The sequence below is a fragment of the Sinocyclocheilus rhinocerous genome, unplaced genomic scaffold, assembly GCF_001515625.1.
Source record: "Sinocyclocheilus rhinocerous isolate Xijiao unplaced genomic scaffold, SAMN03320098_v1.1 scaffold2790, whole genome shotgun sequence".
In the NCBI taxonomy this organism is placed as follows: domain Eukaryota; kingdom Metazoa; phylum Chordata; class Actinopteri; order Cypriniformes; family Cyprinidae; genus Sinocyclocheilus; species Sinocyclocheilus rhinocerous.
Genome location: NW_015644614.1, coordinates 248,010 through 266,113, shown reverse-complemented (window position 1 = coordinate 266,113; position 18,104 = coordinate 248,010). Strand labels below are relative to the sequence as shown.

At 35.0% G+C, this 18,104-nt stretch overlaps 1 pseudogene; it reads right to left on the bottom strand.

Moving 5' to 3' along the window:
* Positions 1–2,250: 2,250 nt before the first annotated feature.
* On the bottom strand, positions 2,251–14,638 carry LOC107758365 (interleukin-12 receptor subunit beta-2-like; annotated as a pseudogene).
* Positions 14,639–18,104: the final 3,466 nt, after the last annotated feature.

The window sequence follows — 18,104 nt, the reverse complement described above, 5'->3', positions numbered from 1 at the left end:
ATCTACTTTCATGATCTGAAAAAAAGGTAGCATAATATGGCTTTAGAACAGCATCAGGTTGACTAATTACTGGTTGTGAAGGGATAAATAAACTATGAGAGCGAGCGAGCAAAATAACGGTTAGGCGTAAAAGAGCACATAGTTATTGTGTTGGGGCCTCATCATACCTGAAATTTGCTTAGGGCCCCCAAATCACTAAGTCCGCCCCTGCCTAGTAAAGCATGGAGGTTGTAATATCTTGTTCTGGGGGTGTTTCTCTGCAGCAGGGACTGGAGCACTTGTCAGGATAGAAGGAAAAAATGGATGGGGCAATTAAATACCGTCAAATTCTTGAGGAAAATCTGCTGCCTTCTGCCAGAAAAAATTTTTCACCCATGAATGAAAATTAATGAAACAATATCACTTCAAAAGTTACTCAACAGTAGATAACTTGTTAACCAGTGACAGTCCCAAAACAGTGGTGACGTATCAGTAAAGATGTCTTCATTCATAAAGTCTGCACACAAAAATAGTCTGCGATCAAAAGGTCTTCGTTCATAAAGTCACATTAACTACAGATAAAAACAGCAACCTCACAGCGATCCTCTTCGAGAAGATCAGGTGATCCAACAGGTCACGGCACCAATGTGACGGATGTGGTCTCCTCCCTCCACTCTACAATGTGACTTGGACGAACACCACTGCGATCCGATAAGACACCGCTCTGTACAACGGACTCAATCTTTGTCCAAACCCCCCTCCAATAAAGGCTCGGACACAATGCTGGCTGGTATGAATCTTTCTTTTCTTTACTGCAGGCTGTAAAATAAATTTCAAAGTACACATTGCAACTGCTGTGTTGCGTCATAAAATTATTAACAACACCGCAACACACGACCACACTTTACATATAACAACAGTAATAACAAACAAAAACATATAAGAAGACATACCTGTAAAATGAAATAAATCACCCCTTTAACAGTTCTGCAAAGAAGAGTGGGCAAATATTGCAAAGTCCTGATGTGCAAAGTTACTTGAGACACATCCCAACAGACTAAAGGCTGTAATTAAAGCAAAAGGTGGTTCAACAAAATACTAACACAAGGGGGTGATCCTTTTTCCAACTCAGTGATTCTGTTTTCTATTTATTTATCTTTTCTGACATGTTGGTGTTATATCTTTCACTTGCATGTTATAAGTTGCATTGAGTAAATACAGCTGGATAAATCAAAAACTGTGTCCATCTTCATTTCAGGCTGCAATGCAACAAAATGTGATTATTGTAAAGAGGGTGATTATTTTCTATACCCACTGTGTGTATATACATATATATATGTACATGTATATATATGTGTGTGTGTGTGTGTGAGTGTGTGTGTGTGAGCAGAATGTCACACACACACACACACGTTGGATTTCCATGTTTTATGGGGACACACACACACACACACACACACACACACACACACACGTATATATTAGTCTCTCATCCTTTTGTTTGCCTCAGATTATTACATTTTCCTTACACATTTTCAAACCTTTGTTGAATAAATTACTTGTCTTCAGAATTCATATTTGATCTGATGAACTTTCATCTGAATTTCCCTTGTGAAAACAAGTACACTTTAGCATATTTTTACTGAAATAATGTACTTTAAAAGAATATACTTAAGTGTGATATGAATGTAATGTTTTTGGACACTTAATTGCATGTTAATTACAATTAAATGAAATGGTATTATAGTTTAAATATATATTTAATGCAATTAGTTTAACATAAGAGTGCTTTTTTGACCCACTTAAGTAGGTCATTTCATGCACTTTTTAATTGTACTTGTTTTAACTGTACTTAAGTGTGTTAAACATAATCATGAAAGTGTTTAAGTACACTCAAAGGTGTGTTTTTTTTTGTCAAAATATATTCTCTTAACCAAGTTTATTGTTCATTGACTACATTGAGATGCTGAACGTACGGAAATTCTTCTTGACAGGTAAAACATTTTTGCAACACGTTAACTCTTTACTTTCAAGCCCCAGATAACAGAAGATACTGTAAGGATAAGAATAATCTTAAGGGAATTTTCAAACATTGTGCAAAAATATGCTTTATTTTTGTGATTCCGCTAGGTGAGACTAGTATCGCAACTCGGCATATGTGGCCTTTATATTATCTGCAAATACATTTTCTTAAAAAATATAGTTTTAAGATTTGAAGTACACTACAAATGCACATTCAGTACAATTAAGCACAAAAAAGTGCAGTGTCAGTCATGTATCTTTTCTTTTGTATCAAAACAGTATTCAAGAGGAAGAAGTTACTATGAATAAATCGATCAGCAACATACAGTACAGTACAGTACTTATTTTAAATACTATCCGCAGAGTGAGCGGAAACCACAATGTGATTTAGATGTATCTGACTAAAGCCACAAAATAGCAGACAATATGTAGACAATACAGAGAAAATAGAGTATCATCACTGTAAAATAATTGAAAAAAAAACGTAATGCTTTATGTACAAGATGATGTCATACAAGATCCTGTATATGCTTGTGTTTATGGCTAAATCACATCCATGCGCATATAGTTCAGAAGTACTCTTGCCACATGATATTTCTTAAAAATGTGTTCTAAAGAGTGCCTAACCCTCTTCTAGAACTGAAAAACTCTGGCAAAGCCCTTGTGGGGAGTATGGGCTGGAATCAAAGAAAGGCCCTCTGAGGCAGCTCTCCAGGTCATTGGGTAGTACAGTTTGACTTGTGAAAGTGCTCTGATTTACATCTCCTGTTTCCACAATCCTCTCATTCTCTTCCACTCCTCCGTCCTCATTGGAGGCTGTCTGAGGGGGAGCGAGGAGGTCTTCAAGAATGCCCAAAGATCCCAGTGCTCCATCCATAGCTAAGAAGCTATTAAGACGCCCATGTATCACGGGAATACAGGTTAAATCCCAGCTGAAGTCATGATGTGATGGAGACACCAACAAAGGGAATTGGTCCTCCTCCTTTAGCTCTTCCTCTGTAGTCTCAGAGAAGTCTTCATTTCTCTGTGAAGCTGTCAATTGCTGAGGTTTATAAGGAGAATCAATGCAAAACAGGTCTGTCGTGGGCATTTCTGTGACATGAAGCACAGTTGGATAAGAGTCTTGCCTCTCCAAAGACAGACAGACTTCCTCAATGGGAGTTAAGGGAGGATCGCTGTCTCCAGGAAGAGCTCCCCAAGGGCCATAGCTGTCGTCCTGAGAGCAAAAAAAATGGTATTAACAAGTATGGAGATGCAGTATGAAAACAATGTCAACCTCTAACATTATTTTTGCAATAACAGGTGCAATATTGTATCATAATTATAATGCATATTAATATATACTGAGCATTACAAGATTGTTAGGGGCTGTCCACAGAGTTTTTGCAGTTTTGGCATTTCTGCATTTCTTTTTTTCCCATTCCACTTCTCTGCATCTCATGTTTTAAATGCGAACATGCCTTTTGTGTAAATCAAGTCAGTGATAATTTTAGGATGTGTGGTCTGCTTTTTTCACTCTTTTCTTAACAACCATCTTTCCAATTAAAAGCATGCTGCATAGCCACTAGTTAGTTATATATTGACAACAGCTAATAGATTTAGCAACCAAATCTCCATTTATAACAGGCATAAACATGGGATAAGGCATCAGAAAGGTTGAGAACCACTTCATAACTCTGCTATTGTGTTACATCTTATTTTACAGTTTCGTATAGTCAAAGTTCTGTTTATTCCTTTAATTGTTGACGGATACTGAGGTCATGTATAACTATGACATTTCTGCTACTGTGCTTCATAGTGGGGGAAATTCTTTCTGGTGGAAAATGTTCTCAAAAATATGAAATGTTTAGCATTTTTTTTAAACGTTCCATTTTCAGGCCATCTGTCCACATGCCAAACAGGATACCGATTCAGTATTCTTGTCCAGTTGATTTGTGAATACTACTTTTCTCAAATCCAATTGATGCCAGCAGATACTTAGCTGTTATGTTGAGGATCCATGGCCTCCTGAAGTTCAGTATGCTTTAGAAGAGTGAAAATAGAGTACTTCTATTTGAACACAATGTGCCTGATCTTTGAATTGTAAGGTAACCCCATCCAGCCTTATGAGCTACTAACTAAACTGACATCACAAGATTACTTGTGTTGTATTTGTTTTAGAGAAGGCCTCCAAACTCATAATATTGCATTATGATTGTTACATTTAACTAAAATTACCCTGCATAAATAAACATTATTACCTTTAGTAGTTTTATAGCATTGCTGTTATCAAATTTCGGTAGATTTTCGAAAATCCAAGAGACTCCAATGGACATGCACATTTTCATCATTCTGTAAAGTGAGTTTTTTTGAGAAATAAAATAACAGTTACACACACACACACACACTGTGACTGTAACATTATGAAATACTGCAGACATGAGCCACATTGTGAAACTACTTAGTAAAGACACTTAGTAAAATCAAAACCCCCTAGTTCAGCACGTCACCTTTGCCGCACACATTTCAGGTACATTAGGTTGGCCAGGATCACCATAGGAACAGCAGCAGCCAAACAAATTCCAGCTATCATTCCACCTAGAAACACAATTAAGCACATTAAGATAAACACATGATATGCTATAGTTGGAACAATTCTGCATTAACTGTTCCTAATATCTTTGAAATTACTTTATAAGTGCACACTCTATGAATAATGCATGATTATAATTCAGTGTCTTGTGAATGCACGGTATGCAGTTCTAACCCTTACCCTACACAATGAGTTATATTGTAGTCAGAATGTGCACTGATCCTCATGCTGATTCTCTTAAAGGGACAGTATGACTTTCTTTCATCAGTAGAACACACACACACAAAACAAAAAAAATGCTGAAAAATGTCTCCGGGTTTTTTGCTCATACAGTGTAAGTCAGTGTGGTCCAGTGCTGTTTTGGATCTCAATGAATTTCACTCTATGGACAAAAACAGTCATCAAAATGTCTTCTTTTGTGTTCCACAAACAAAAGAAAGTTGTACAGTTTTGGAACAACATGAGGATGAGTAAATAAAGATGACAGAATTCTATTTTTTTAATATAGCAACATCACATCTGCACATCTTTTTAACAAATATTGAACTTCCAAACACTCTTCCCCGCTTAATAATAACTTCTGCAGAAGCTTTCTAGAAATATCCATGTTTGTAATCGATTGTGGTCGAACTAATGTGATTTTAAGGTCAAAGTTTCTATACATAGGTAATTCAACACTCCTTTAATTTCAAAGATCTTTGATCTTTTTCATCTGTTTCATAAGGAAAGGCACCTGTTGTCTTGTCTGAACCAGTTTGGTATGATAGTTTGCTGTGACAACAGCAAGTGGCAGGTTTTCCTTTGGGCCCTTCACTGGCAGAATTCCATGCAGAGACCAGGATATCGAAACACTCCTGTTGGCCTTGCAACTCCCAACTCAAAGGTCTAGGAAATGCATAAGGCACAGTTTCTGCAAGAACACATAAAACATTAGGAGATGAAGAGTGTTTCTTCCAGCAGAACATAATTAAACATTGATTTGCATCACTCACACTCTACTTTAGCAATGACTAGTTAGCTGACTGACAGTTTGTCTTTGAACCAGGTTTTATGGTTAAGGGTCAAAGATCTAAGAGTATGAAAAATGAAACATAAAATGCTCATGTAACTGTTCCGCAGGGTGGAGATATTTAACACTGCCAGAAAGCTGTTATGTACTTTTTTTGTCTGTTCAGCATTTTTTGACAACACTGTTAGTGTTATGCCACTGGATAATAACAGACATTTTTTAGTTACTGATGTCTGTTTAACAGCTTGGTTGGAGTAGCTTATGTTGGAGACAGAAACATTTGTACATAGCCACATTGCTTTCCGCTGTTGTCTCTACTTCCTGCCATGCCCTAAAGCCACATGTTTTAGAATAGCTGCTGAGTCTCATTCGCGCCAGCCGGAGCTGTAACTTTAATGACACAAAATGACACAGAAGACAGAGGCCCTCAAAAGATTCTAGTGAGACTCTAGACAATACGTGAATACATTGACGCCCAGCAGGATCAGACAGGGCATATGAACGCCCACTAACATATAAACCGCAGTTTACTCTCTAATAATTTTGTGTGACCACAAGTATTTTATAACGTTAGAAATTGAAAGTCACCTGCTACAGTCTTAAGCATGTGAAGCCCATCTGTGAATAGTTTTCAGTTTCACTTCAATCTGACATGTGGGCCTGTCCCTTTGAGAGTGACATCTTTTTTCCAACACCTCTACATTATTTTCCTTTTTTTTTCTTCTTTTTTTTTCTTTTTTTAGCGGTAGGCGTGGTTGACTCTTAACTTTTATAAAGAATATCTCTTTGGATTTGAGACTTTAGTCTTTGCAACTTTATAGATCTTCTTTATGCACCAAGAGCTTGTAACACTCCAAAGATAAAGGAAAAATTTAAATCGCATCATATGACCCCTTTAACTGGTAGAACTACACTACTGTTTAAAAGTTTTGGGTCAGTAAGATTTTTTTGTTTAAAGAAATAGTATTATTAAGTAAGCATGTGTTAAATTGATTAAAAGACACATAATCTTTTACATTGTTACATATATATATATATATATATATATATTCAGCTTTCGCATTACAGAAATAAATTACAATTTAAATTATAATAAAATAGAAAACAGTTATTTACAATAGTTCATATTTTTACTGTATTTTTGATCAAATAAATGCAGCTATGGTGAATGAAACTTTAAACAATATTACACACCCCAAACTGGTCAGCTGGTTTGCTGGTTATTTAAGATTCCGGTGAAGCTTGTTTCATACTCAGTTTCATATTTTGTTGCATCAGGGTATGACTTAAAGGGGTGGTTGATTATGGATTCACAAGTTTCAAAATCAATGTTCTAAAGCAGCGGTTCTCAATACTGTTCCTAGCGTTCCCCTGCTCTGCACACGCTCTGCATCTCTCTATCTCTCTCTAGCGATATTAACGACGCCGTTGTTTACAATACAACCGGAGCACATCCCACTGAGGAAAGGGGCGGAACGTTTAGACGCGCACTAGAGGCGGTTTAGCCAATCACAACACACTGGGCTAGCTAACCAATCAGAGCCCATTGCCTATTTCTGAGGGAGGGGCTTCATAAAAGAAGGAAATGATCAGCGCTTTTCTCAAAGAAGGGACAGAGCGGTGTGGAATAAAGGTAAATTATGTGAAAAATATTGCGTTTAAAAAAACCCCCGAAGCATTAACACATGTTAGACTGCACCCCAAAAACACAATCAAGCCTAGAAAAAAACAGTGAACCACCCCTTAAAAAAAAAAAAAACTAAGCTGGTTTGAGCTGGTCTGCACCCTGGTCTGGCTGGTCTGTTGGCTTTATAGGGGGTTTTGGGCACTTTTCAGTTAAACCAGTTAAACACAAGCTTTGCCATGCTGGAAGCCCAGCTAAAACCAGCAGCTTAGGTTTTTGCTGGTATAGATTTACTTATTTATAAGCATGGATATTGGTTATGGATTTGAAATAATCCACTAATGCAACAAGACCTTTTAAAAACCTTTTAAAAGTGGTCCCCATGTTAGTTGCTAACAAAATCATTAACTTATTTACACTAAATGGTTTGCTGTCTTAGTTCAGCAACTCACAGAACATCAGTTTTAGACCAGTAGTGTAGAAGTGTAGGGGAGTGGGGTTACTGGAAGAGGATGTGAACTCTTTCAGTAAATGGTGGAAAACCCTGCTGTCAAACTGTGGGTGTGACAGTGACGAGTCTCAAACCAAAGACAGGTAAAGTATTTCCACTCTGCTAAATGCACAAAGGTGCACTGCATTACTTCTGGAGTGAGGTTAAAGACACCAGAGGTGTTGTGAAAAAAACAACAACAACAAAAAACATTGTTTTTTTAGATTGAGACAGCGTTAACGAACAAACAAAAGTTCTGATTCCGTGTGTACAAACCATGTGACTCCTCCCCTCAGCCACATTGACACAAACCACAGCACAACACACTCACACAGCTGTTTTACTCACTGTTCTGAAGAAGTCTCTCGTCAATATGTCTCTGGAAGTAAATGGTGTAGTTTGTGATAAATCCCCTTTGTGTTTCTTGGCTGAGCTCATCCCATTGGATCAAAATCAGTTTTTTCCCTATATTGGTAATTGATACATCTGGACCAGCTAGAGGCTCTGAAAAAGTGGATTAAGAGATTAAGTGACCCTTCAATCGCTGAGCAGGAAAATGTTTAAAAAATAATAAAAACTAACCTTTAACCTTTTTAAATGCTACTGTATTTAATAAACTCATAAACTGACTTCTTTTGACAAATTCACTGTCACCGCCCTCTTGTGGCAATTTAGAAGGAGAGCAGGGATTCTTGTAAAACATTGTTTTCTGCTCTTTTGTTTGTTTGTTTTTTAAAGTTTAGCCTAATGTTCTGAAACATTGCCTAACACATCTTTGACATATTAGTAATTGTAATAATGTTAATCAAATACATAACTTAATTGAGTCAGATATAATTAAACTTAGTTATGTATTATAAGAATGGGAAAAAAACATCTTTAAAATGTAAAGTTAGGATAAAACCTCATCCAAACTTGAAATGTTCATGTTTATGTTACTATGAAGTGTAACATAAACATGAACAGTTATGGGAAATGTTTATGTATACTACAGTTCAAAAGTTTGGAGTCAGTACTTTTTTAAATTTATACTTTTGTTCAGCAAGGACTAAATCAACACATTAAAAAAAATACATTTAAATATTACAAAATATTTGTATTTTCAAATAAATGCTATTATTTAGAACTTTCTATTCATCAAAAAAAAAAAAATCCCAAAAAATGTATCGTTAAAAAAAAAAATCTAATAAATGCCTAGGTGAGACTTCTTTCAAAAACATTGAAAATATGACTGTACTGAGCTTTAAGTTATTACTAATATTACATTTAAGTAAGAATGATCTCACCTACTAATTTCTACACAAAACAGAACAGGTGTGCTTTTGTAAGTTGTTTCCTAGTAATAATAATAATAGCAGTGTTTAAGCAACAACATAAAGCTCACACAGAGGATGAAAGCAAGAGAGAAAAACTGCAAATATAGTAAACATGAACTTACTCTCTTCCTTTGCATAAACCTGAACAAATGCAGGGTCTGAAACTCCACTGGCTTCTTCAGTATATAATGAAATGTTATACAGGACACCGGCTCGCATACCTGCAAGAACAAGTTCAGAATTGTTCAAGTTTTATGATGAAACTTGAATAATGAACATTATTATGTGAACTACATTAATCTACAAAACATATTAGACTGTGTTTTTAACTGTTTTTTTATTTTAACCCTTAGATGTTAAGATCAATAGCAAAACTCTTACCTTGTAGGAATGTAATATTATAATATTTTCCTAATCTCTTCCATTCTAAGTGTACTGGGCTCTGTTGCCACTGCACAACAAAACCCAGAATGCCCTTCGCCTCCTCACTGTAATGAGACACATCCCATGCTAGAAGCATACTGCCCCCTGCTGCTGGAACTAAATGTGTTATCATGGGGGCTGGTTTACCTGTGACACACATACACAGCAAAGAATGTAACATTTTCATGTAGACTAAGCTCATGTAGATGCCTTGTAAATGAATACTATCACTTTCTGTGAGTCCTACAAAACTCAATAAATAAATAAACAGGTTCTCACCTGTATATGTCAAGCTTACAGGTGCAGGTGGGGAGGAACCAGCTGCTGTCACAGCACTTACGTTAACCTCTGCTGTGCTCAGCTGAAGAGTTTGATGAGTGACATGAGCTGAGCAATTCAGTTCATGGATCTTGCCTTCTTCTTTATAAGATAACTTGTAATATAACACTTCTCCACTGTAATATTCTGGTTTATAGTGCTGTAAGAAAGAGAAATAAATAGTCAACAAGTGAGTTCATGTTGAGGGCAAAGGCCTGTGACGTTATAAATCATTCAGTTTAGTCAGTTCTTTCAATGAGCTGCCTGATGTGGTTCACAAACTGAACTGAATGATTCATTCTCAAACTGGACTGCTCCAGTTCACAAACTCGCTTCTTGCGTGGGATGGAGAAATAAAGGCGTAGTCCACCCAAAGATTCTCTTATTATGGTTTATAGTTAAAATAAATGAAAAATATGATTTTTTTCCTTACAGACAACTATCAGTTTGCTTCAGAAAACACTGACTCATCAACTGTAGTCTTACTGTCATGTTTGCTTTACATGTTTTTTTTAAGCACCAACTATGACTACTTGCATATTATGGACTCACAGTAATGGATCATTTAATGTTCTGTCTGTTCCTCACAAAAAGCTAAAGTGTGCCTTCAAAATACCAGGAATACAGTTTACAGACTAATATCAAATTTTTTAAATTTATTTTTTTAAGTAAAATATTACCTCAACACTACAATAAATAACAACAACAATCTTAGACTGTAGATCAAGTTCAACTGGATTTTCAAAACAGAAAAACAGCCCTACATAAAAAATCTAGTTAACTGGTAGAACAACACTACTGTTTAAAAGTTTTGGGTCAGTAAGATTTTTGTTGTTTAAAGAAATAGTTTTATTAAGCAAGCATGTGTTAAATTGATTAAAAGTGACAGAATCAAAAAAACAAAACAAAACAAAACAAAACAAAAAATATATATATATACTGTATATATTCAGCTTTCACATTACAGGAATAAATTACATTTAAAATTATAATAAAATAGAAAACCGTTATTTACAATAGTTAATATTTTTACTGTATTTTTGATCAAATAAATGCAGATATGGTGAATGAAACTTTAAACAATCTTACACACCCCAAACTGGTCGCCTGGTTTGCTGGTTATTTAAGATTCCGGTGAAGCTTGTTTCATACTCAGTTTCATATTTTGTTGCATCAGGGTATGACTTAAAAAAAAAAAAAACTAAGCTGGTTTAATTTTCTGTCTGTTCCTCACAAAAAGCTAAAGTGTGTCTTCAAAATACCAGGAATACAGTTTACAGACTAATATCTATTTTTTTTATTCCACTGAAAGAATGTCATGTGCACTTTTAAAAATCATGGTTCCAAAAGGGGTTTTCAACGTAATGCCATAGAAGAACCATTTTAGGTTCCCCAAACAACAATTTAGTAATCAGTTCTTAAAATCACTAATTTCTAAGACATTTTGATAATCTAAAGAACCTTTTTCCACAATATAAAAAAACCTTTTGTCCAATGGTGTTAAAGGTTCTTCATGGAACCACTGATTCTGAGTGTGGTTTTGGAACAACATGAAGGTGAATAAATAATGACATTTTTAATGACAAAAAGTACTTAGAGTGCACCTGGACAATAAACTAATGTGGGCTGCTAAACCAAGAAGCCTGTTGAAGAACTGTGAGAGATCACACATCCACCAGTGTACATGGGACTCTCCTATAGCGATTTAATGAGTGAGCACGTGCTTAAGTCATCTTTTATGCTGTAATGTAATGTCAGAAAATGCTAAAAGACTCAGTAGTTTAATCACTTCACAGAATAGGTATATTTGGGAGATTGATTAAATGAAAGCTACTTCTGAGAATGACACTAATAAAATCGGTAAATAACATGTTTTTCATTAAAAATATACAGTGGAGTTCAAACGTCTGAGACCGCAGTGACAATCTGGAATTCAAAATCTAGTTTAACAAATACTTACTGAAATAAATACAATACAGAACATTTAAATGAATAAGAATTATTTAAGAATTGTGAGTCACTAATCACTAAGAAAATATGTGACATTGACCATGTAAACTCTTTTGCACAATTTCAAATAGAGATGCTGAAATTTTCAAAAGGAGGTTGATATTTAAGTATAATGTATTGCTGTATAATGTAAAGCAACTTTCAAAAGTTTGGGGTCAGAAAGATTTTGCATTTAATTGATCAAAAGTGACAGTAAAGACTTTTAATTTTTTTTTTTTTCTTTACTTAAAAAAATGTAAAATAAATTTTAAATAAATGTTGTTCTTTTGAATTTTTTATTCTTTAAAAAAGAAAAAAAGTATCATGGTTTCCACAAAAAAAAAAGTTTTTATATGATAATAATAATAAAATGAAATATTGCTTGAGTGCCAAATTATTTATATTTATTTATAAACTTAAAAAAAATCTTACAAACCCCAAACAGTAATTTGTGTTATATCGAGTTTTTCCTTTGTTTGAAATCAACAACCTAATTTCATTTGATAATTTATCTGTCCAGTAGATGGTGTGGTTACCTTCCACAACACTGTGACATTCAGAGGTCCATGAGTACTGGTCCTGTTGATGACTCTCCACACATCAAGTTTGTGTGAGGGTGCTAGAACATATTAAAACATAATTATTGTCATAACAATATGCAGGTAAAACACATCGACTAACCTAATGTGACTATAAAGGAATTACCAATTCCTGGGCTGGTTATATTGAAGGGATGACTCCACATGCTGCAGTTTTTTGATGTAACGCACACTCTCAACTCAAACTGATAGAGTATCAGTGGTTCTAAGGCTTCATCCATTGGTGAGCAAGTGATGTAATGTTAAACTTTTCCAAATCTGTTCCTATGAAGAAACAAACTCATCTACATGTTGGATATAGCCTGAGGGTGAACGAATTCTCAGCAAATTTTCATTTTTTTGGATGAACTATTCCTGTTATGAACTATTATTATTCGAAAAAAAAAAATTCATTATAAACTTTTTTATATTAGAAATCAGCATTTGACTCTCACCCAGTCCGGGTCATAATGTGCTTCTCTGAACCTCAAAATTGGTTTCAGGTTATCTTCTGAACCATTCCAGTATATTGTAGGAGAAAGAGTGCCATTTTCAAACACAACTCGTGTTATCTCTGGAGTGCTTGGAATCACTGAACAAAAACAATGTCATAAAATCAACATATGATTCAGGCTAAACAAATCTATGCACATTTGGTATGTCAAATCTATATTCTATAGCACTTTTACTGAGTGAAAGAAAAAGATCAAGAGATCACGATATGATCAAAATGAGAAAGTGCTTCAGAAATGAGTAAGTTTGTGTAATTTAGTCTCTTACCAATGTCCCAGATGGAGAAGTTGAAAGTAGAGTGTGACTCTCCTAATGCATTGTGACCTCTTACATGGACTTTGTATGTCATGTTCTCAACAAACAGTGATCGTGGAATAGAGACATGACCATCTTTGTTCATCGCATACTGGAAGAACTGGGAAGTTCTGTCACTTTGCATGGAAGAAAGACATTAAAGAAACATAAAGCACAAGAAAGATTGTTTCGATTTTTAACTCTATATTTGAGAAAAGTTTCTACTTCCTGTCACATTCTGATATGGTTAAGCGTACAATACCGTCTTCATGTAATCAAACTGTTAAAATAATAACATTTGAATAAGAAATACTTACTGAAATGTCACTGTGAAATTTGTAAATAAATATGTCTCAGTTGTGACCATCAGAGAGCAATTAACATACTCTGAATTTTGGTATGTGACGCAGCTGAATTTCGGTTTACCTGGAGGGTCTAAAGCAGAAAATTAATTCATAGCTGGATATTCGTAATCAAAATCTGGTTAATTGTACAGAATGTTCACAACTAACGAGCATTTTTAACCTAAGGAGACACATATGGGGAATTAATGGTTGATGAATGTCACAAATGTCACTGAATTTCCGTTCATATATTTTCATATATATTTATATTTCATGTACATGATCTATTGATCATTAACACATGTGCTGGTGTCTCTTAAGCTCCTTAAGCTAACCCTTCAAATCATTTAAATGGATTTAGTCAGATTGCTTCAGTCGTAATAAATAATATTTTGACCTGAATAAGCCAGTTATTGGAGATATTATGGTGCAGAGCGTGTGAAAACACATAACATATGAACTTACAGCCAGCCTTGAAGTCTTGACCGCAAACAGTGTGCCATGTGTCTCCCTCCTTCACCTTGCAGAGTAGCCAAAAACTGGGCTGATTGATGACTATTTGTGTTTTTATTACAGAGCAATTAACTGTTTCGAAAATGGTCTGTCCATTGAAGACTATGGCAAAGTGTCTGCCACAGTGCTCAGTGTTTGACTGGCAACCCACAGTTAAGTTGGAGCCCAGGTGGATGACATCTGAGTCTACTATCAACTTTCCAACACAACTGACTCTGTAGCAGTCTAAGCAGAGAGAGAAACCCCTATTCAGTTATAAGCTTAATCATGAAACATATTCAATAAATGTAAAACAAATGCAGTCACAATGACTTTACTCACCACAGAATTTGCTGCTGAAAAGGAAAAAAAAGACCACCTGCCAGACTCTGATGAAAAAATCCATTTCATGCCTTTCTTGTTCTGGGTCTCAATGTTGATCAGTGAATATTGAGTCAAATATTTTTTCCCACACGTCATGCCTAGTCCTTAAGCTTCTTCTCCTGTCCTCTCAAATGCATTTGCATGAAGCAAATCAGCATGTAGTCAGAACATAAAGTGAGTTGCCTTCCGTATCATCATTCCTTTTTAAAGATGTCACATAAAACAGGTCACGTATGTGTGCACACGAGTATATCAAAGGCATTTAAAAACCGCCAAGGTTGAATGTTAGCAGAACATGATAAGCTTGCGATCTGTGTAAATAGTCAGCGTTCACATGAGAGATAGTAATGTTACAAGCCTAATCTTTTTTATGTCAACCTTGTTTTCTCAGAGTTGTCTTGCTCTTTTAAGAGGCAATGACCTAGATTTGTGGTATTTATGCCTGCTCTGAAACTCTGAAGCGTGTGTTTCAGCAGTTATGCATCCTACTTATTAAACCACCTTTTTAGTCATCACCGCTCATTAACTGCGTTCAAACAGTTACTCTACTGAACAACATACATAAAATGAAATATGCTGATGTTACATTAACTTTACCTTTAAAGTAATGAATTAACCCTTGTGCGTCAATTAAAAAAAGTTACACATAGGTCCATAGTGGACAAAAATGTCCATGTCAAAAAACTGTCATAAAAATTTGAAGCTTGGGAGCACAGAGTTAAGTTTGGTCTCATTTTAAAGAAGACCCATGGCAGATTATTGTTGAAGTAAAAAAATTTTAAAAAGTGAAGCCAAAGAAAAAGTTCTAGATGTTAGGTTTATGAAAATGATTTATGAACGATGTTTTATATAAAATATATATTTTATGAAACATGTTGAACTCTATACCTGCTAGAAAATCAAAGCCATAAATCTAAACAAGTTGTATTCCAAATTTGAGGTTGATATCTCAAAAAATTAGCTTTCAGTAAGATTTTGTGTGGGCGCAGTACCAAAATTTCCCCATTAGATGCCAGCAAAACTCTGCTGGTGCACACAATGGTTGGATTTGTGATTTGCAGTAGAGTTTTTCTCTGTCAAATATTACAAGAACACACACGCACACACCCACACAATTTTTTTTTTATGACACACATACAAACCACACAGTGATTTCTCCTCAGTTTGGACTCCTCTGCTGTTTCCATCATAGATGTTCACTAGCTTGATCCACAGGGCTGACAACTTGACATAAGGCACATTTGATGTTAGGAGGATGTGAAAACCAGTGGAGGAAGAGAACAATACTCATTAATTCAGTAAAACTTCCTCATGAAGCCTGATGTAATGCCTCTCATTAAACATACATTTTACACACAAACTAGCTCTGTTGATATATAGTAAACATATACTTAAACATACTAAAGACAGCTAAAAATGTGAGGCGCTGGAACAACGAAATCAGATTGAATTACCCATGATCTCCTCACACGTTCCCGCTCACATGTGCTCAGCGTGTGAAAACAACACCACAGAACAGCCTTCCTGCCTGCCCCAGATTTTTGATCTCTTTAAAACTTACTTTCCATCTCAATCTTCAAAGTGTTTCTGGGGAAAACCAACTGACATAGATAAGGTGAATCTGAGGAGTATTTTTGTCCTTAAGGTCCTGAGAGGAACAATTTTTTGTACCTAGTGCAAAACAGATTTATTAAAGGAAATGGAAGTGAAATAGTAAAATTCCAATAAAAATACACACCTGTGCCAAAATTTATGCAGTTGGCAATAACACAGTCAAAATTATAAAAAAAACAAAACTGAAAAGGACAAAAATGTCCAAAAGGTCGCACAAGGGTTAAAGAATCGTGTTAATTCAAATCCAAAACTGAAAAATACGTACTTCAGTAAGATATGATACATCAAATGGCAGTAGAAGAAGGGCACATGTCATTGCAGAAAAGGTGAAAACCAAACAAACCTTTTCTATTGCACTTAGAACAGTGATTTCTCCTCAGTTTGGACTCCTCTGCTGTTTCCATCATAGATGTTCACTAGCTTGATCCACAGGGCTGACAACTTGACATAAGGCACATTTGATGTTAGGAGGATGTGAAAACCAGTGGAGGAAGAGAACAATACTCATTAATTCAGTAAAACTTCCTCATGAAGCCTGATGTAATGCCTCTCATTAAACATACATTTTACACACAAACTAGCTCTGTTGATATATAGTAAACATATACTTAAACATACTAAAGACAGCTAAAAATGTGAGGCGCTGGAACAACGAAATCAGATTGAATTACCCATGATCTCCTCACACGTTCCCGCTCACATGTGCTCAGCGTGTGAAAACAACACCACAGAACAGCCTTCCTGCCTGCCCCAGATTTTTGATCTCTTTAAAACTTACTTTCCATCTCAATCTTCAAAGTGTTTCTGGGGAAAACCAACTGACATAGATAAGGTGAATCTGAGGAGTAATACAAAGAATGCACTAACAGTAGATTAATAAGAAGAGACATTTATAATAATAATAATAAAAAATAAAAATGATAAGCTCTTCATAAACAGTGGGATCAAGTTATTTACCGTAAAGGTGTGGAGACTGAAAAATGAACAAAACAAAAGAAAACAATGAGGTTAGTGTCAGTCCCACAATTACAGTTTGTGTGAAACTGACACGTCTAAACCACAAAGACAGACCACAAGTTTTAAATAAATAAAGAAAGGAGGAAAGAAAGAAAGACATTAAAATATCTCATTATTTTGTACTGTATGTTAAACTTAATAAATTTACCTTAATAACTTTTTCTTTTGTGAACATGAATAGACATATTAAAATATGCACACTTGTTTTGTGTTAATCACAAAAAACTCTCCCAATAGTTACTCATATCCTTTGTCACTTCAAAGCATTTGATTAGACAGTTGCTGACCTATGACTTTATCTCAGGGGTCATCTATCTTTAAAGAACCTCTGTTAGACTACTTTAGGATCATTTGAAGTGATGAGAAAGATTCATATACCTATTTATTAAATGGATGATTTATCAGATATCAGATCAGATATCACATTAAATAGCATCAAAGAGAAAGAGTTAAAAAAGCAACTTAATCATATATCTGTCCTCATTTTGTATCATAAAAACATCCAGCGTGCACAGAATGTGGTCTTTTGACCTCAATTCATTTTTTAGAAAAACAGTCAGCACCTGCTTCTTTGAACTGTTAATCTAATGGAAGCCTGTTTACATGTATTAATTGGTGATATAAAATGTGGGCTAATAATCATTTTAGGTTGTCACAGTTATAATGAAACTATTGAAAATTGATGAAATAAATTTTTTATGTGTGTGTGTTGTTGTTATTCTTGTTTTTATTTAATTAACAAACTACACAAAACAAAATCAAATGAATTTAATAATAGCCAGTGTTGGGGGTAACGCATTACAAGTAACGCGAGTTACGTAATCAGATTACTTTTTTTCAAGTAACTAGTAAAGTAACGCATTACTTTTTGAATTTACAGAAAATATCTGAGTTACTTTTTCAAAAAGTGTTTTCCCATTTATTGACTGACAAGTCTCCCATATTGGGAGAAATCAGAAGTGCAGAGGAGTTGTGTGCGCTGTGTGAACATGATGTTACTGTAGTTCTATCTAGACTAAATGTGAATGTGCATTAATTCATCCCACATTTTTCATTCATTTTTCATCAAAAAACAGATTTAGTATTCATCAAAATGAATTAAAACAGTGAAATGCAAACTCAGAAT